Source organism: Rhinatrema bivittatum, chromosome 3 (genome assembly GCF_901001135.1).
Source record: "Rhinatrema bivittatum chromosome 3, aRhiBiv1.1, whole genome shotgun sequence".
NCBI classification, from domain to species: domain Eukaryota; kingdom Metazoa; phylum Chordata; class Amphibia; order Gymnophiona; family Rhinatrematidae; genus Rhinatrema; species Rhinatrema bivittatum.
Genome location: NC_042617.1, coordinates 544,491,178 through 544,512,503, shown reverse-complemented (window position 1 = coordinate 544,512,503; position 21,326 = coordinate 544,491,178). Strand labels below are relative to the sequence as shown.

At 41.0% G+C, this 21,326-nt stretch overlaps 1 protein-coding gene across 3 annotated transcripts in view; it reads right to left on the bottom strand.

Annotated features, from left to right (window-relative positions):
- The window catches only part of TBC1D32 (TBC1 domain family member 32), a 661,976-nt gene extending 643,202 nt beyond the window's left edge, over nt 1–18,774 (bottom strand). For all 3 annotated transcript variants that reach the window (XM_029596414.1, XM_029596412.1, XM_029596413.1), the window contains exon 1: nt 18,510–18,774. The gene's annotated coding sequence lies outside the window, so the exon portion shown is untranslated. The remainder of the gene's footprint in view (nt 1–18,509) is intronic.
- Nucleotides 18,775–21,326: the final 2,552 nt, after the last annotated feature.

Genomic DNA, 21,326 nt, shown 5'->3' with positions numbered 1-21,326 from the left:
GTCTAGCGCTGTATCCCCTCACCAAGGTCATTTGCCATCTTATCCTTCTCTTCATCATTGAGCCTTTTAAAGAAGAGCATCATGCCCCTTGAAAGGAAGCAAGCCTCAGGTTTTGGCCAAGTTATGAAGCATGCAGCAAGCTAAAAAGATCTCACAGACCTTTCTTGTGTTGTAGAAAAGACATCCCCCTGATCTGTCCAGGCTGCAGAATTGTGTATTGAGTAGGCCAGAAACTCTCTCAATGACTGCCATAGTCTGCCTGCATGCCCTGGTATTGTGGTCATCTGCTGCAGTCTGTGAGTGTGCCAGGGGGATCATGAGCCAGGTTTTGAGTGCCTATCCTCTATCACGTGTTGGGGAAAAGGAAGAGAAGAAGAGAAAGAGATATTGCAAACTGCTAATGGAAAAACAATTATATGCTGTCTCTGATTCTCTGACATGATTTGCATAAGAACGGCATCAATTTTACACAATTATTGACATCTTATCTGCTTTTGATGTTTGAATATAAAAGGCTGTCACTTACATAGATGACAGAAAGGAAGTACCATCCAAATTCAAGAAAAAAAATAAAGTATGTTAAAACAAAGCTAACAATATCATCGGAATGAATGATCTTTTCCCAACTAATATGTTACAATAGATAATTGTAAATAGATAATTAGAACAGAGTAAGTAAAAAGAAATTTAAATTGAACAAAAGGCAGCAATTAATTTTTTCTCTAGGCTCCATAATTCTCTGAAGATGCATTATCACTTTCTTTTTTAATCTAGAATTTCTTTCAAATCATTCAGTGCATAATTCTTCCACACAATATTATTTGGGAAGAAACTAATCTAAAACATTTTATAAGCTTCATGTAATTTTTAATATATTCAACAATGTTATGATCAAAAGATATACCTTAGGTTAGAAAAGATATTTTATCAATGCAGACCACTGAAAAGCTGCTGAATTCATAAGAAATTGCCATACTGGGTCAGACCAAGGGTGCATCAAGCCCAGCATCCTTTTCCCAACAGTGGCCAATCCAGGCTACAAGTACCTGGCAAGTACCCAAAAACTAAGTAGATCCCATGCTACTGATGCCAGTAATAGTGGCTATTCCCTAAGTCAGCTTGATTAATAGCAGTTAGACTTCTCCTCTATGACCTTATCCAAACCTTTTATAAACCCAGCTACACTAACTGAACTAACCACATAGAAACATAGAAACATAGAAATGACGGCAGAAGAAGACCAAACGGCCCATCCAGTCTGCCCAGCAAGCTTCACATTTTTTTCTCATACTTATCTGTTTCTCTTAGCTCTTTGGTTCTATTTCCCTTCCACCCCCACCATTAATGTAGAGAGCAGTGATGGAGCTGCAACCAAGTGAAATATCAAGCTTGATTAGTTATGGGTAGTAGGGGAAGTAACCGCCGCAATAAGCAAGCTACACCCATGCTTATTTGTTTTACCCAGACTGTGTTGTTCAGCCCTTATTGGTTGTTTTTCTTCTCCCCTGCTGTTGAAGCAGGGAGCTATGCTGGATATGCTTGTAGTATCAGTTTTTCTTCTCCCCTGCCGTTGAAGCAGAGAGCTATGCTGGATATGCGTGAAGTATCAGTTTTTCTTCTCCCCTGCCGTTGAAGCAGGATATGCATTGAAAGTGAAGTATCAGGCTTATTTGGTTTGGGGTAGTAACCGCCGTAACAAGCCAGCTACTCCCCGCTTTGTGAGTGCGAATCCTTTTTTCTTCTCCCCTGCTGTTGAAGCAGAGAGCTATGCTGGATATGCGTGAAGTATCAGTTTTTCTTCTCCCCTGCCGTTGAAGCAGAGAGCTATGCTGGATATGCGTGAAGTATCAGTTTTTCTTCTCCCCTGCCGTTGAAGCAGAGAGCTATGCTGGATATGCGTGAAGTATCAGTTTTTCTTCTCCCCTGCCGTTGAAGCAGAGAGCTATGCTGGATATGCGTGAAGTATCAGTTTTTCTTCTCCCCTGCCGTTGAAGCAGAGAGCTATGCTGGATATGCGTGAAGTATCAGGTTTTCTTCTCCCCTGCCGTTGAAGCAGGGAGCTATGCTGGATATGCGTGAAGTATCAGTTTTTCTTCTCCCCTGCCATTGAAGCAGAGAGCTATGCTGGATATGCATTGAAAGTGAAGTATCAGGCTTATTTGGTTTGGGGTAGTAACCGCCGTAACAAGCCAGCTACTCCCCACTTTGTGAGTGCAAATCCTTTTTTCCACATTTCCTCTTGCTGTTGTAGCTTAGAGCGATGTTGGAGTCACAGTAACCATGTGTATGTTTATTGAATAAGGGTATTGTCTCCAGGCAGTAGCCGTCATTCTGGCTAGCCACCCACTCTTTATTGACGGCCTCTTGATTTTATGGATCCACAGTGTTTATCCCACGCCCCTTTGAAGTCCTTCACAGTTCTGGTCTTCACCACTTCCTCTGGAAGGGCATTCCAGGCATCCACCACCCTCTCCGTGAAGAAATACTTCCTGACATTGGTTCTGAATCTTCCTCCCTGGAGCTTCAAATCGTGACCCCCTGGTTCTGCTGATTTTTTTTCCTATGGAAAAGGTTTGTCGTTGTCTTTGGATCATTAAAACCTTTCAAGTATCTGAAAGTCTGTATCATATCACCTCTGCTCCTCCTTTCCTCCAGGGTGTACATATTTAGATTCTTCAATCTCTCCTCATAAGTCATTTGATGAAGACCTTCCACCTTTTTGGTCACCCTTCTCTGGACCGCCTCCATCTTGTCTCTGTCTCTTCGGAGATACGGTCTCCAGAACTGAACACAATACTCCAGGTGAGGTCTCACCAAGGACCTGTACAAGGGGATAATCCCTTTTCTTACTCGATATTCCTCTCTCTATGCAGCCCAGCATTCTTCTGGCTTTAGCTATCGCCTTGTCACATTGTTTCGCCGACTTCAGATCATTAGACACCATCACCCCAAGGTCTCTCTCCTGCTCTGTGCACATCAGCCTTTCTCCCCCCATCGAATACAGTTCATTCGGATTTCCATTCCCCATATGCATGACTTTGCACTTCTTGGCATTGAATGTCAGCTGCCATGTCTTTGACCACTCTTCCATCTTCCTTAAATCCCGTCTCATTCTCTCCACTCCTTCCGGCGAGTCCACTCTGTTGCAGATCTTAGTGTCATCCGCAAAAAGACATACCTTACCTTCTATCCCTTCCGCAATGTCGCTCACAAAGATATTGAAAAGGACCGGTCCCACATCCTCTGGCAACGAATTCCAGAGCTTAATTGTGCATTGAGTGGAAAAGAATTTTCTCTGATAAGTTTTAATCAGAGGTTTAGTTTTAAATGTGCTACTTGCTAACTTCATGTAGTGGCGAATAGTCCTGATATTATGCAAAAAAGTAAATAACTGATTCACATCTACCTGTTCTAGATCTCTCATGATTTTAAAGATCTATCATATCCCTCCTCAACTGTCTCTTCCCCAAGCTGAACAGCCCTAACCTCTTTAGCCTTTCCTCATAGGGGAATGTTCCATTCCCTTTTATCATTTTGGTTGCCCTTCTATGTACCTTCTCCAGTGCAACTATATCTTTCATGAGATGCAGTGACCAGAAATGTGCACAGTACTGAAGGTGCGGTCTCACCATGGAGCGATACAGAAGCATTATGACATTTCCTGTTTTATTCATCATTCCCTTACTAATAATTCCTAACATTATCTACTGTGACGCCTTGATTTTTTTCCTAGGTGGTAACTCCTAATATGGAACCTAACATCGTGTAACTATAGCATGGGTTATTTTTCCCTATATGCAACACCTTGCATTGGTCCACATTAAATTTCATCTGCCATTTGGATGCCCAATCTTCCAGTCTCGCAAGGTCATCCCGTAATGTATCACAATCTGCTTGTAATTTAACTTCTCTGAATAATTTTGTATCATCTGCAAATCTGATTGCCTCGCTTGTCGTATTCCTTTCCAGATCATTTATAAATATATTGAAAAGCACAGGTCGAAGTAGAGATCCCTGAGGCACTCCACTGTGAGTATTACATCCTGTAATTAATTTGTAAATCAAGAGTTGATCATTGAAGTGTGTACAGGGTATCAAGCAGCATTTTTTGTATAAATAGGTTTCACTGAAAAACTCCTCTGTTTTTCCTTCGCTTCCCCCACCCCCCATTCCAAGGGAAAAGAATAAGAGATTAATTTGTTTTCTTGTTTAGCTGCTTATTGTATTAGAGATTTCTTTAAGATTGTCTCTTAATTTCCATTGCAAAGTTTATCTTTGTTATTATTTGTAAAAGATTAATAAATGTGGTATATTTGGATTTTCAGAAGGCATTTGACAAAATCCCTCATGAGAGGTTTCTAAGAAAGTTAAAAAGTCATGGGGTAGGAGTCAATGTACTTTTGTGGATTGCAAACTGGTTAAAAGACAGGAAACAGAGAGTAAGATTAAATGGTCAGGTTTCTCAGTACAGACAGGTAAACAGAGGAGTGCCTCAGGATCTTTTTCTCTCTGATATATATACTGCCTTTGATCAATTTCAAAGCAAAATTACATTCAGGTACGATAAGTATTTCCCTGTCCCAAGAGGCCTCAAAATCTAAGAGTCATTTATCAAATCATGTTAGGGCATTATCGCCCACGATAACGCCCGCAATAAATAACGTATTGCAAGATGCATATGCAAATTGTAAAATGTTTCCCAAATGGGAGGAGTTTGGGCAAACTTAGGGCGGAGTAAATTAAAATGAGGGGTGGTTGGCATTGCATGCGATAGCATAACGCACGTGATGACGGGTTTTAATGCCAGAAATAACTATATCTTTTTTCTAGGCTTTATGGTGTGCGTTATGCCCTAAACTGGATTTGCACTAAAAATCAAGAGAGAGAGAAAAAGAGCGCCTCTGGGGAGGCACACATATTAGTCAACTTTTTATACCACTGTAAGAGGGGCAACTAGTAACTCAGGGTGAGGTTTTGGTGGTGGCCTAGGTTTTGGGGGCCACTTTTACATGCACAGTCAAAGGTATGAACAGCACAGCATCAGTGAAGATTTTATATAATTTGGTGTGATGAAAGGTATACAAAGATGAGATTTGTACATTGTACTCTAGATCTAGCTTGATGCATCAAATCTTCACTGATGTGTACTGTGCTGTTTGCATCTCTGACTGTGCATGTAAATGTGCCCACCAAAACCTCACCCCGAGATACTAGTTGCCCCTCTTACAGTGGTATAGTTTAGAGAGTCTTATTTAAAAAAAAAAAAAAAAAGTCTCTCTCTCTCTTGCCCAAAAAGTGGTAAAATACTGATGCAGTATCTCAAACATTACCCTAACCATGCCTGCTTTTTTTTTTTTTTTTTTTTTTTTTAATCGTGGGTGCTATTTTTGCTATATTTATAGCAAAATGATAAATCTAGGTCTTAGTTTGTTCCTGAAGCCATGGAGGGTGAAGTGACTTGTTCAAGGTGATAAGGAGCAGCAGTGGGATGTGAACCCTGGCTTCCCTTGGTCAGTGCTTTTTAATATGTTTATAAATTATGTGGAAAGGAGAACAATGAGTGAGATGATCGAATTTGCAGATAACAGAAAATTATTCATAGCAGTTAAATCACAGATTGTGATAAACTGAAGGAGGAATTTGGGAGACTAGAGGATTGGCGTGCAAATGGCAGATGAAATTTAATGTGGACAAGTACAAGGAGATACATATAGGGAAAAATAATCTACGCTGTAATTACATATTAGGTTTCATGTTAGAAGTTACCACCCAGGAAATAGATCTAGGTGTCATAGTGGGTAATACATTGAAATTGTCAGCTCAGTGTACTGTGGCGATCAAAAAAGCAAACAGAATTTTTGGAATTATTAGGAAGGGAATGGTGAATAAAATGGAGAATGTCATAAAGCCTCTGTATCACTCCATGGTGAGTCCGCACCTTGAGTACTGTGTTCAATTTTGGTCACCGCATCTCAAAAAAGATGCAGAGAAGGGCAACCAAAATGATAAATGGGATGGAAATGCTGAAGAGGTTAGGACTGTTCATCATGGAGAAGAAATGACTGAAAAGGGATATGAAGGAGACCTACAAAATTATGAGAGAACTAGAAAGGGTAAATGTGAATCGGTTGTTTATTCTTTCAGATAATAGAAGGACTAGGGGAAATTACATGAAGTTTGCAAGTAAAACATTTAAAACAAAATCGGAGAGAATTCTTTTTCAATCAATGCATAATTAGGCTCTGGAATTCTGTGTCAGAGGATGTGGCTAAGGCAGTCAGAATAGCTGGGTTTAAAAAAAGGTCTGGACAAGTTCCTGGAGGAGAAATCCATAAATTGCTATTAGTCAAATTGACTTATAGCCACTGCTTTTTACCGATATTAGTAGCATAGGATCTATTTAATGTTTGGGTACTTGCATCCTGGATTAGCCACTGTTGGAAACAGAATGCTGGACTTGATGGATCCTCAATCTGACCCAGTATGGCAACTTCTTATATTCTTAATTTTTTAGTCCTCCAATTGAAAAAAAAAAAAAAAAATCAAAATTTTTTTATTGTTTTTTTTGTATACAGACATTCATGTGTACATATCACTTCATCCAGTAAAATATGAATAGCAAAATCCCAGTAGAAAGTGTTGGTTGTTTTCTCTCTTTTTTTTTTTTTTTTTTTTTCGGAGAGCCATATTAACTATTTAAATGGTCACCCATTCATATGTTCGCAAATATTAAAAAAAAAAAAAAAAAAAAAAAACCATAACTTATCGAGCTAAAGTTTGCCAGATAACTTATCGGGGATATTAAATAAGATAAACGTCCTGCTGAATAACCTTGAATAAAGTCATCCGAGTATACGCATCCAAATAACTTTGAAACCTAAACGGCTTTGTTTGAATAAACGCTAGTTAGGTTTCAAACTTCCCAGATAACTTTACCTTAACTGGCTATATTCAAATAATATATCCAGATAAGTGGCAACCAACATTATAAATAACATAACATAGCAAACATGCTAGCTCAATCCTCCAAACCCCTTTAACCCAATGTAACAAACATTGGACATTGAGCCCAATCCCCTAAGTCCTCTCAAAATATTTCATAAACATAGCGGGCCCATAGGCCCAAAAATCCACCTCTTACCGATTCCCCACCCAAATTCTCTAAATACAATTTCAATCTAGTTCCCTCCTTAAGCTCCCCCTCCCCCAAATCCCTTACTGCAGAGCTGGGTATCCAGAGTTGTTTTGACAGCAATGCTGGCAGCATAAGCTACCAACATTCCTCTCAGAATAATACTCTCAGGAAACTTTGTAGCTTATGGTACAAGGGTTTCTATATCTAAGCAATGCTAGACCAGCCTGGAGATGGATGCTTGTACCCAGCTCCTAACAGCGGTAAGAGATTTGGGAGGTTCCAGGTGGGGCAGGAGGTTTTGGGTTGGTCTTACAGGGGAGGGGGAACATGGACTTCAGGAAGGGCCCACATTTGAATTATATTTAGTCAATTTAGAGGGGGAAGGGAGGCTTTTTGGGCGATAGGCCTATAAGTTCTTGGTATATTGTAGGAGACTGAGCACAATGAGGGGAGTAGAGAACCAGGCCAGCAGGCCTACTAGTTTTTTAATTTACTGTTGGCTTGCCACTTAACCAGCTATATTATTTGAATGCAGCCATTAAGGTAAAGTTATCTGGAAACATGTCTCTGGATAATTTTAACCCTATTAGTGCCATCTAGATTCGTTAGAATAACTTATTCATCTAACTCCAAATATCAGTGTTAGCCAGATAAGTTATTTGGATACATGAACACTACCCAGGAATGTTCCCTGAATGCCCCCAATGTATGCAGATACTTTTTATCCAGATAAGTAACCAAGATAACTTGAAAGTTATGCGGATAAATGTATATTGATTATTGCCCCATCATTCCCTCAGTGCAGGTAAAAGTATCGAGACACAATAATTAAATGCCTACCAGGATATTCAGCTGGTAGAAATGCATACCAAGGAGGGGGAAGGAGAGAGGAACATTTATTACTACCTGTAATTCTTGGAATTTACTACTATCACTGGAACCGGGGGCAGAGAAGATCTTGCCCCGACAGAGGCTTTCAACTTCCGGGAGTGACGTCATCGTGAGGCTCTTTAAAAGCGGGCCGCGCGCGTCGCCCAAGCTGCGCGCACCTAAGGGGCACACGGCTTTGTCCAGAAATTGTATTACTCTTGATTCCAATCTCCTCATCCCCAAGTAAGTAAATGTAAGCTAAATTAATTCTCTCCTGACCCTCCAGCCTTTGCAGTATACATTGATTTAAATTTGAAATTGCTGATTTCTCTCATATAAATAGTTGGAACTTATTTTTCATATTTGGCATTAAATATGCCACATACTAAACAGAAGGGGAAACAGCAGAATCCTTACAAGGGAAAATTGAGAGTTTTTTTCAGCCCTGCACTTGAAAAACCTCCCGAGGGAGGCGCTGTAATTCCAGAAATTGAGCTTAGTATGGCATTACCTGCCTCACCATTGTCACTCAGCCCGGGAGCACCAGCTACTCCTTCTCAATTTCAATCACAAAGGACTGAAGTATTGGTGGAAAAAGAAACACTTAATACAAATGTAATAAAAAGTCCATCTTCCCTGGGGATAAGAGAAAAGGGATTTGAATAAAGACTTGGAAGAGAAATCTTCTAAGAGAGAAACAGAAGAAATTCTTAAGTTACAAATGGAGAATCTGGATAAGGAGGAAATAGAATTGGTAAATATTACCCCCATGAAGAAACTGGAGAAACCAGCAATAATTACGTTGGACTCTGTATGGACTGCGATTATCACTTTAGAAAAAGCTATACCTAAATTAACTAATGTAACATTGGAGATGAATAAACGAGTACTGAGGTCAGAAGAAAATCTAGAAAAGCAAAACAGTTGGTAGAATTAGAACAGAAGGTCTCTCAAGTACAGAAAGTACAAGCAAATATAATACAAGGGGAGATGATCCAAGCTAGAAATTTAGAAAGATTAGAGAACGAATACAGACATTTAAATCTAAGAACAGTAAATGTTCTTTTGTTAAGATATTCAACTTTACAGGATCAGTTTAAGAAATATTTAAAGGAAATATAAAAAATACCATCAGACGCCTTCCCTCCTATTGCAAAAATTTATTATATTGTATCAAGTTCTGTAACTGAGGAACAAACATCTCCTTTAAATGTTTCAGAATTATTGGAGACTTCATCTGATCCTATTGTGGAAAAGATAGGAACAGTCTTCGTTAAGTTTGTTTTCCCCTCTGACAGGGATACAGTCCTAAGACTATTCCTTTGAAATAGGCTAGTTAAATTTTCTGAATATCAAATATGGATTTATCCAGATATAGCAAAATCAACTCAGCGTAGAAGAAAGGAGTTTCTGGTTATGAAAAATGTAGCAGAGCAAATAGGAGTATAGATGGCTGTCCGATATTCATCAAAATGTATAACTAGGTTTGATAATCAGAGATACATATATTATGAACCGGAAGATCTAAAAAGGTTCTTAGAGTCAAAAAAACTAATTGCGGGCAATACAAGCCAATCTCCTAGCTGTTAAATAGATAGAAGAGTGCAAAGCTTTCCTTACTTGTAGGTACATTACTCAGAATAAAGAAGTATATTGCAATATTACATGGTAAATAGGATATCCATTGTTTAAAACCATTTACTTATGTAAATTTATTTCCTGTATCTATGGTATAATTGTATTTGGACTATGAACCAGGAGACCAAGGTTCAAGTCCCGCTGTTGCACCTTGTGACCTTGGGCAAGTCACTTTACCCTACATTGCCTCAGGTACAAAAACTTAGATTGTAAGCCCTCTGGGGATAGAGAAATACCTACAATACCTGAATGTAAACCAGTGTGATATCTCAATTGAGATGAATGTCGGTATATAAAAATAATAAATAAATAAATAAAATGTTATATATTTACTTGACTTTATTTCTGTTAACAATGGATTACCGTATTTCGTATTGACAGTTTTTGTCATAATGATTAGAAAATGCAATAAAATATAAATTATAAAAAAAAAAAAAAAAAAGAAATGCAAACCAAGTAGTCAGTGCAATTATGGAAGAAAGTAAAGACTATAATGTCAATGTTATCATCCTTCTGGGGACAACGACTTTGCTAGAAACAGTATCCAAACAGTTCAAAAAGATTTCCAGTCTCTTTAATCTCTCTGGAGATTAAACCCATGGTAAAGAATATTGGCTTTTCTTAAATATTACCTGTTCATGGAAAGGGAAACTAAAGGATAAGCCAGACAGAAAATTTCAATACATGGCTGAAAACATGGTGTAAAGAGAGTGGATTTTGAAACATTTCAGGCTGGGGTTGTGTATGGAGCAGTAAAATGCTATACAATAAAGATGGCCCACATTTGAAAGTGGCAAGAAAGAAGATACTAAGTGAGAAATTCCAGTCATACATCATTAGGCATTTAAACTATGGGATAGAGAAGTGGATTAGTTTAAAACCAAAAAAAAACCCCAGAAAAACAAAATAAATAGAGGCCAAATTTTTTTCGTTCGTGGGGGTCCTGCCAATGAAATAGGTTTGAAACAGAATGATTTCTATAAGTCACTATAGTCAATGGACTCATTGAAATCATAGGGAGAGCAAAGGAAAATTTGTTCTTACCAGCTAATTTTTGTTTCTGTAATACCACAGATCAGTCCAGACCAGTGGGTTATGCACTCCCACCAGCAGATGGAGTCAGAGAGCAAAGCTTCGAGGCACTGGTGTCCCAAGTGTGCCACCTGCAGCTCAGCAGTATTATCGGTACCCAAGCAAAGTCTAATTGACAAAAAAACATCTAATTCCCGAAACAAGGGCAAACAAGAAAAAAACTCCCTCAAGGGTCCAAAACAAAGACCCCAATACCTAAAAATCAGGTTTGAACCACGGTTCATAACAAAAAACAAAATATGATATAGAATCATTCTGACAGATTCCCTATGTACAGCAGCTAAGCATTAGGTATATCAGTCTTTCGGTAGTAGCACCCGGGCGGGATCCTAGACTGATCTGTGGTATTACAGGAACGATAATTAGCAGGTAAGAAACAATTTTCCTTTCCCGATCAGTCCAGACCAGTGGGATGTACCAAAGCCACATTACACCAGGCAAGAACCGGAAAGACCTGCTTGCAAGACGCTCTCCCTGAAAAGCGCTTGGTCCAGATCCCTAACTTCCAGACGATAATGCCTTGTGAAGGTATGCAGGGAAGACCAGACTGCGGCCTATTCATTCTTGCACTTAGTTGAGTATAATGTAATTGAATTTATTAATTTTGAGATTAAAAAAATAATCAACTATTTGTCTATTTTCTTATTTATACCTGATTTTATTGTGTTATGTATGTTAATCCATGCATTGCCCAGAACTGTAGATGGGCAGGTTATAAGTTTAAAAATAAATAACATCCCAAAACAAATCTCTCTATTGATATTTAAAATATCAAAGGAAACTCCTTGAATGTAGCCAGAATGCCCTGCTCTGATTCAAGCATGAAGTGAGTGAATGTAATATGTACCTTAGAGAGAATTTTGTATGTTTTTTTTAAGGATAATTATGAACATATATGAAAGACATACAAACTGTAGCTAGGATTGAAGCCTTAGCGATTGATACTATTGCCTACAAGTTTCAAACTTGTGCCACGTCACAAGAAACTTCACCCAAGAATTACATAAACTGGTTTTATCAGATCATGATAATCTAATCCAAGAAAACCAGAGAAAAAAATAAGTCAGAATTGTGGCATCTTTCCCCCCAGTTTCCTTTGAGCATATTATTGCGATATGGGATTACAATCCCTCAAACTCTAATTTGTGACAATACCCAATTTTGGGGCAGAGGTTTGGATTATAAACCAAAATTGTGTTTTCAGTGCAGCACCATTAAACATATAGAACATTATATACCAAACATAAATATTAGAGGAGACCATGAACAATTGTCCCCTATAATTTGTACAAGATAATATTCTTACAGTTATATGATGTATCTCTAGAAAACATAAGAAATTATACAGCATTTACATATTTTATTTTAAAAAATGCTCCAAACAGACAAAAACTGGATCAACAAATTGTGTTGGATTCCTGTAATTATAGATCAAGTTAAAACCAACACGGAGTCTTTCAGATTCAGGTGCATCGGTGCGTGCATGTTATAAAATCGGGGGTCGGCGAGTGCAAGGGGTGCACATTAGTGCAACTTGTGCATGCCAATGCCCGCGGTCTTCCCCAGTTTTCTACCAGGCCGCTCCCTATCCTAAACCCCCCTGACCTTTATCTTACCTTTTGCTCCTGCCTCCAGGCAGGCGCAGCGCGCGCCGGCAGCCTGCTGGCACACGATGCCCCAGCACAGCGGCAAATGGCCACTGTGCCGGGAGCCTCTGACACCACCCTCCCCTTTTCCGAAGCCCCAGGACATACGCGTGTCCCGGGGTTTTATGCGCGTGGCCAGGCCTTTTTAAAATAGGCTCAGCACGCGTAGACCTTTTAAAAACCGGGCCTTAGGAAAGAATAGCCCAAATTATAGCTGCATATTGCAAGGTTCCACATTAGGAAAAGGAGCTAGGTGACATCATTGAAAATACATTGAAATCTTCTGCTCAGTGTGCAGCAATAGCCAAGAAAGCAAACAGAATGCTAGGAATTAAGAAAGAAATGGAGACTAAAACAGAATATCATAATGTCTCTGTATCACTCCATGGTGTGACCTCATCTTGAATATTGTGTGATGTTCTGGTCATCACATCTCAAAAAAGATATAACAGAATTAGAAATGGTTCAGAGATGGGCAACCAAAATGATAAGGGGATGGAACAATTCCCTATGAGGAAAAGCTAAAGGACTCTCCAGAGGGTTGAGGGAAAATATAAGTCTATAAAATAACGAGTGGAATGGAAAGAGTAAACATTAATTAGTTTACTCTTTTGAAAAGTACAAAGACACACATTGAAGTTACTTGGAAAACCTTTAAAACTAATAAGAGAAAATATGTTGCTGGAGGATGTGGTGAAAGCTATTAGTTTAGCTATATTTTAAAAAAAGGCTTGTTCGAGTTTCTAAAGGAAAAGACCATTAACCATTATTAAGATGGAGTTGAAGAAATCCACTGCATATTCTTGTGATAAGCAGCTTTGAATTTATCTACTCCTTGGGATCCTGCCAGGTACTCGTGACCTGGATTGTCCACTGTTGGAAACAATATTGGGCTTGATGGACCATTAGTCTAACCAGTATGGCAAGTGTTAGTATTAAATAAAATCAAAATTCACCCTCCCTACAAAATAGCCATCCTAAAACTGAAATAAATCAACATAGGACTAGTATATTGCCCACCTGGCCAGCTTATCAAAGACAGCTCACCAATTATAGAACTGTTTGTCAAAGTGTTTCTCACATCTGAAACTACAATTATCTTAGGTGATTTCAATCTACAGATGGACAACCCAGATCATCCACTTGCGATATGTTCCTTGAAGCAATGGAAGTCCTAGGATGGACTCAACACGTCACTAAAGCAACCCACAAAGCAAGTCCTACTTTTGATCTAAATTTTGCTAACGCAAATAACTGCCAGATTAAAACTAAACACAAAATAATACCATGGTCAGATCAATTAATCAAAGCAGATCTAACCTTCAAGAATCAAACTAAACAAAAATCTGAACCACCTTCTCATAAAGAAAGAAAATTAAAAATGAGATATCAAATGAACTAGAAAACACGATTAATGACCTTGATTTAACCAACTGCAACAAAGCTTTCAACTCTTGGGAAAGAATAATCAATGAAATTGCAGAGGCAAACAGCCCACTACAGATAAAAACAACCAACAAGAAACAAGTTAACAACAAGAAGAACCCCTGGTATAATGAAGACCTAAGAAAGGCAAAACAAAATCTAAGAAAACAAGAACAAGAATGGAGAAAGCACCCATCAAATGAATCTACAAAAAAATACAAAGCTTACCACTCTCAACAGCACACCCTTACCAACAAAGCTAAGAAAGAATACTATGCAAAACAAATCCACGGGGTTATATTCAATTCAATTCAATTCTCGTATTCGAAGCAGTGAAAAATCTAATTAGAGATCCACTTCAAATAAGTCAAAGAACACTAACCTATCCAAAGAATCATGCAACGAATATGCAGCTGCCTTAAAAGAAAAAAAAACAAACAAACTGAAAAAAAACAACTCGACACAAACTACCCACAGAGGACAACCAATGATACAATAAGTACTACAGAAGAAACACATACAAATAAAATGGTAATCCTTTGAAAGAGTATCAAAACTGGAGATAAGTAGAATCAACAAATTAAAACCTTCAATGCATCCAAATAACCCGATTCCAGCCAACTCCCTGAAACAAATAAACCAAATAACTACACCAACCACAAACCTAATCAATCTATCACTAACAGAAAGCCAGATACCTAAAGGATTAAAACAAACAGTCATAAAACCAACATTTAAAAAAAAAAAAAAAAGAGAGACAGGAGAATTGATGACTAGGTTAACTATTGATAGATATCAAATCTGTCGTTCCTAGCAAAAATACTAGAAAAAAAAAAAAAAAACAACAGTTCTCAACCAACTAGAGGAGCATTTAGATGATCATGAAATTCTATATCCAAATTAATTTGGTTTCCGGAAAAAACATTCAGACACCCTTCTATTTTCATTAACTGACCTAACTGCAAGGATTCGACACTGGCAAATCATACTGCCTAGTACTCATCGATCTTAAAGCAACATTTGACACGGTAGACCATGAACTGCTGTGCCATCAAATGAAAAACATTGGGATAGATAGAACAGTATTAAAATGGTTCACATCCTTCCTAGACAAGAGAACATACCAAGTAAAATTTGGTGACCAGATTTTTGACACCTTCCAATGTAACACTGGAGTGCCACAGGGATCATCTCTATTGACTACACTATTCAACATCTACATACTACCACTATGCAAAGTTCTCATTGACCTGGGACCAAACTTCTTCCCCTATGCAGATGACCTACAATTCTATATTCCTGACAAAATCAATAGAAAACACCGCATCCTTAATCGCAGAATATATGACAATGATAAACGAAAAGCTATCACAACTTAAACTCACACCAAATACCAAAATAAAAACCCAGAAATTATATGGCTAAGCCAAAACCCCCCCAAAAAATACCACCCGCAATAGATTTGGGAAATTGGCAAATCAATCCATTGACGCAAGTAAGAGACTTAGGAGTACAACGGGACAAAAACATATAAATGAAAGGTTATTGTGGCTACAGCAAGCTGCAGCTACTGAGCCACTTGAAACCTTAACTACCACAGACCTCAGAACTGTTTTACAAACACTCAGGCCGATACATTACAGTGCGCGCCGACGGTGCGCACTGTCAGCCTGTCATTGGACGCGCGTTTTCCCTTACCCCTTATTTAGCAAGGGGCGGAAAATGGATATCCAACCCGCCGAACCTAATAGCGCCCTCAACATGCAAATGCATGTTGATGGCCCTATTAGGTATTCGCGCGCGATTCAGAAAGTAAAATGTGCAGCCAAGCCGCACATTTTACTTTCAGAAATTAGCGCCTACCCAAAGGTAGGCGCTAATTTCTTCCGGCACCAGGAAAGCGCACAGAAAAGCAGTAAAAACTTCTTTTCTGTGCACCCTCCGACTTAATATCATGGCGATATTAAGTCGGAGGTCCCGAAGAGTAAAAAAAGTTAAAAAAAAAAACATTTGAATTCGGCCCACGGCTGTCGGCCGAAAACCGGACACTCAATTTTGCCGGCGTCCGGTTTCCGAGCTCGTGGCTGTCAGCGGGCTCAAGAACAGACACCGGCAAAATTGAGCATCGGCTGTCAAACCCGCTGACAGCCGCCGCTCCTGTCAAAAAGGAGGCGCTAGGGACACGCTAGTGTCCCTAGCGCCTCCTTTTGCCCGTTTTTACCGCCGGGCCTAATTTAAATACTGAATCGCGCACACTGGCAAGTGGCCAGTGCACGCGCCGGGAGAGCAGGTGTTCACCCGCTCTCCCGCTGACTTTACTGTATCGGCCTGACTAATATTCTTGATTCTTGACCACTGCAGTTCCCTACTCCTTGGTCTTCTGACTTGTCACATAAAACCAATACAATTCCTGCAAAATGCAGCAGCAAGACCTTCTCTATCCGGTGCAAGAAAATACGATCACAATCAATCCAAATTTTAAAAGCACTAACACTGCCTACCAATACAATCTAGAATACAACAACATTAATGATCATTTTCAATAACATTAAAATGACCTATTTGGGGTATCACTTAAACACAAACCACAATGAACTCTGAGATCACAAAATAAAGGTCTCCTCTCTATCCCAACAATACAAACCTCCCACTTGATGCAAAAAAGAGAAAGAGCGCTATCTATAGTGAGTCCTGAACTATGGAACTTTATGCCAGAAGAGCTAAGAACTACAATAGACAAAAAGAAATTCAAACAAGACCTGAAAACTTGGCTATTCCAAAATAAGAGATTATATAATCAAACAGGTTAACAAAACAATCTGCCTGACATCTCAAACCCATTTTATATAAATAACCCCCTTCAAAATGACCCTCATGAAAACTATTAATCTAATTTGCAAAACTTTTACTATCCCCTTCATTTCTAACCTGAGTACTACCCTTCTATTAACAGTCAATACATGTTGTTCCCCTTTATCTAGTCACTAATCATTGTGAATGATACTGCTGTTATGATATTGCTGTAATCAATTTGTGATACATGGTATCAGAAATTATTGTGACTGGCAACGCTATAAATCATAGTGATCCAGTGATTTTCACATGGAACGATAAAAAATTCATAATAAGTGTTATGTTCTAAGTCATGAATTCATTCAAAAACACAGAAAATATGGTAAGCCTTAAGAAAACACCTACAATTCGAGTGAATAAACTACAAGAAACCGAGGATACAAGGAACAAACCTGTTGAAAAATACATGGCTCAGGTATCTTCTCTTAAAGCCAGTAATCAGCTCTTTCAACCACCTTTGGTTCAAGTTCACAGATGTGGTTTGTAGTCAAATACGTGCCTGCCAACATCGAGAATATTCAGCCTCTAAGAAGGCAAAGCGCTGCACCCTGGCACATGGGACCCATTACCGCGGGGGCCGATGTAATAAGGTGCACTGAAGTTACCACGGGCATTAAGTGCTTTTGTATGGGGATGTTGACCCACGGTTTTTCCTGGGCGAATGCATGCTAACAGCATGCAAAGGAGGCGATTAGCTAATCATAGGCAATGCAGGGAGCCGCGCTAGTGCTGGTTTTTTTTAATGTGGATTTTTTTTTACCGCTATAATCAGGGCATGAGTTAAGTATCGGCACCAACTGGGGGGGGCTATATCGGCATCTGAGCATCCTGAAAACCATCTAGCTGAGCGCCCATCTTGGCGTCCAAGTGGCCAGCTTAGCTAGGTGCTTTTCTGGGCATCGGAACATATAGTTTCACAACCAAGCACCTAACTCAGCGCCCAAGCAGCAGCAGTAGCAAGGCACCCAGAAAGGCTAGGTGCTTTACTGGATTGCGAATGCATGACGTCGGGCACCCAGCTATCATTGCCGCCCGAAAGCTGAGCTAGGCGCTTACCTGGTCGCCCCCAAGCAGCAATGGTAGCTAGGCACCTTTTTGGGCACCAGATCGTGCAGATTTTTCTGCCATAAACAGAGCAGGGGCGGCCTGATAATCATCTGGCTAAACGCATTATCTCAGCTTCTGAGTGGCCAGCATTTCACGGCATCAGAGGTAGGCACTTCCCTGGGTGGGCAGATACACGGCCAGAAGAGCAGTAAGATTGTTCTGAATTAATCACCCTTGAAAATATTTGCATGTGTCCTGCAGCACAGTTATTTGAAATATTAAAAATACTTTGTAGGGTCATACTTCCACTTAATTGGGAGACTCGTTCGCTCGCTTTTATGCACGGATTATCGGCGGTTTTGAGCATGGATGCGGTCACTTATTAAATAGCCCTGTACCATGCTCAACTACTCGCATTAATTTTTTACATCCCGCGGAAGTGGCGCGCACATAAGGAGCGCCTGTTTTGCGTGGGTCTTATTACATCGGCCCCTCTGTATCTAATCGCGTCGCTTGATGACAGGGGGTTGGCACCGTTCTGCACGGATTTGGATTTCGTTTACTCGCTCTGCCTCTAACCTTATCAGGCACCCCGTACACTTGTGGCAGGCCACGAACTTTAGGCGAGCTGTCCGAGGCTGCGACCGTCACGGGACGCAAGAGACCAGCAGCCCCAGCCCCCCGGGGTATCCCATCCTTCAGAGCCTTGATACCGCCGGACGCACGGGGAGGGACCAGCCCAAGGCTCCCGGCATTCAGTGAGATTGAGGTAGAGCCCGTTCCCCTGATGCCCAAAAACTCACCAACCGCCGGCTCCGCTCTACTGCTTGTCTGCCTCAGGGGCCGTCGCAGGTACCAGCCTCCCGCTTTCCTCGGTTACCCAGTACGCCGAATCAATCGCTCGGTATCCAGGGCCCCTACCACAACACCGGTAGCCAGAGTTCAGAGAGTAAAACAACTTCCGCCCATGCGCATATAGCACGCCAGCTGGTTGCCAAGGGAATGCGCGGATAGCGGCTATGCCTCGCGCAGCCACCCTTATGCATGCGCAAAGATACCAGGCTGGGAAATGAGGTGAGTGCTTGAAGTACTGTGTGTTTATTTCCCGCCCACTGCTCTCAGTCCGCTTCAGCGTAAACACTTCTGGGACTTGTAGTTCTCAGTAATGTTCCCAGCGCGCCCTCCTGCCTTGGAAGCATGTGGCTAAGACTACGAGTCCTGGCGGGCATTGCGCGCCGTTTCCGGTGGCGTGGGCAGAGAGAGCGGAAGTCAGATAGTCAGAGTGATAGCCGGGAGCGGAGAAGGAACGGCGGAGATGTGGTGGTGGTGCTGTTACAGGTCGGAACAGGGGACGGCTCCGTGTGTCGCTCGGACAAATAGGCGCGGTGCTATGTGCTAGTCCGGAAGTGCAGAGACCTGAGCCGGTGTCAAACCCGATCACCCCATACTAGACAGCGCAGCTCTTATAGAGACTCCCACAGAAACACCACGTTCAAAAAATACCCATCCTGTGCCCAGCGTCGCCAGTGTATAATGTGTACAGTTAACTGGAAGCACCATCTGATTGTAGCATAACCATTATCGTTAACATAAAATGCAATCAGCGAGTAACATAACCAGTGATCAGCAAGGTTTTTTTTCTTATCCACTGTTTCAGTGATCAAGGCTGCTCGTATGTGATTACCACGGCCAGCATTTAACGTCCATTAATCCACACTGACAACTGTGTCGTACACTAGACATGCCAAATCTGAGGCATTAAGAAAGGGTCTCATGTTGTGAGCCCCTTTAACGCATTTACACTAGGGCGACGCATTGATGTCACACCCGTGAAGTTCCCACCTCCGCCAGCAAAAGAGAACATAAGATATGCCATACTAGGTCTGACCAAGGGTCCAACAAGCCCAATATCCTATCTATAACAGTGGCCAATCGAGTAGATTCTATGCTACTAATGCCGGCAACAAGCAGTTGCTATTGACTAATAGCAGTTTATAGACTTCACCTCTAGGAACTTATCCACACCTTTTTTAACCTCAGCTACACTAGCTGCCTTAACCCCATCCTCGGGCAACAAATTCCACAGCTTTATTATGCATTTAATGAAAAAGAAGTCTCTGATTTGTTTTAAATGTGCTACTTACTAACTTCATGGAGTGCCCCCTAGTTCTTGTATTATCCGCAAGAGTAAATAATCATTTCACATTTATCCATTCAAGTCCTTTCTGTTATTATCCGGTATGGTTGTGGACCCTGGATCCTAGTGAGAGCTGCCTCCACCCACAGGGAGGAGCCCTGTGGGGACTCACTAGGATAGGCTTGGCCTCAGCTGAGACAGACACAGAAGAAAGAGACTTTATTAGACTGGAACATGGTTAATACCCACCAAGTGAAGTTAAGACACAGTCCAGAGTAGTAGGGTTGCTCAATGATGATATCCCTGGTAGTGGCCTGCAGAGCGGAGTATGCCAGGAACTCTTTTCTCCTGATGACAAACCTCTCAGGGTAGATCCAGTACTGGTCCGCAGCGCGGGGTACGCCTGGAATCTGTAAGTAGTAGTTCAGAGAGGTGCAGGAGGTCAGCAGAGCAAGGTAGAATGACGGTATTCACTCCATAGTGTTTTTAAAGGTAGCTGAGATGAGCACGGTAGTGGCCAGAGACACAGGGTACACCGGCGGTTCCTTCAGCAGGATGGTAGAAACGAGCAAAGTACTCACAAGGCTGAACTAGAGAGGATCCCGAACAAGGATAGTTGGAATCTCCAGGCAGGAAGGCCCTCCGAGGAGCAGATAGCCAGAACATAACAAGGCCCCCAAGGAGCGGGTACCAAAGGCGTTCTAAGTCCAGGAGTTCAGGAACGAGTTCAGAGTAGCGAAGTAAGCGTCTCCACGAAGAGTGGAATAAGCAGGAAGGAAGTCCTTGCTTACTCGTAGGAAGCATAGGCTGGATGGATTAAATACAATGGCGGGTGATGTCATGCGGAGGGGACGCCCCCGATGTTCCCGCCATGACGTGAATAAGAGAGGGCTTGGCGTGCGTGTGCGTGCCCTAGGTAATCACCGATTCAAGATGGCAGACGGGATTGCCCACACCATCCCGGGAATGCCGAGGAAGGTGGCGTTTGCAGGCTGAGGCCGCCATGGCTTTGAGAATCGGTGCAGGGAAAAGAGAGGTGAGCAGCAGAGGTCGCAGCTGTCTGCGATCGGGCGCAACACTTTCAAGATTTTGTAGACCTCTATCATAATCCCCTTCAGCTGTCTCATCTCAAAGCAGAACAGTTAGCCTTTCCTAACAGGGGAGCAGTTCCATGCCCTTTATAATTTTGCTTGCCATTCTTTGTACTTTCTCCAATGCAGCTATAACTTTTTTGAGATGCGGCAACTAAAATTGTACACAGTATTCAAGGTGCGGACTGACCATTGAGCGATACAAAAGCATTATGACATCCTCAGTTTGCCATTCCTTTCCTAATAATTCCTAACATTGTTTGCTTTTTTGACAGCACACAGAGCCAAGGATTTCAATGTAATATCAACTATGATGCCCAGATACTTTTCCTGGGTGGTAACTCCTAAACTGGAACCTAACATCATGTAGCTACAGCATGGTTTTTTTTCCC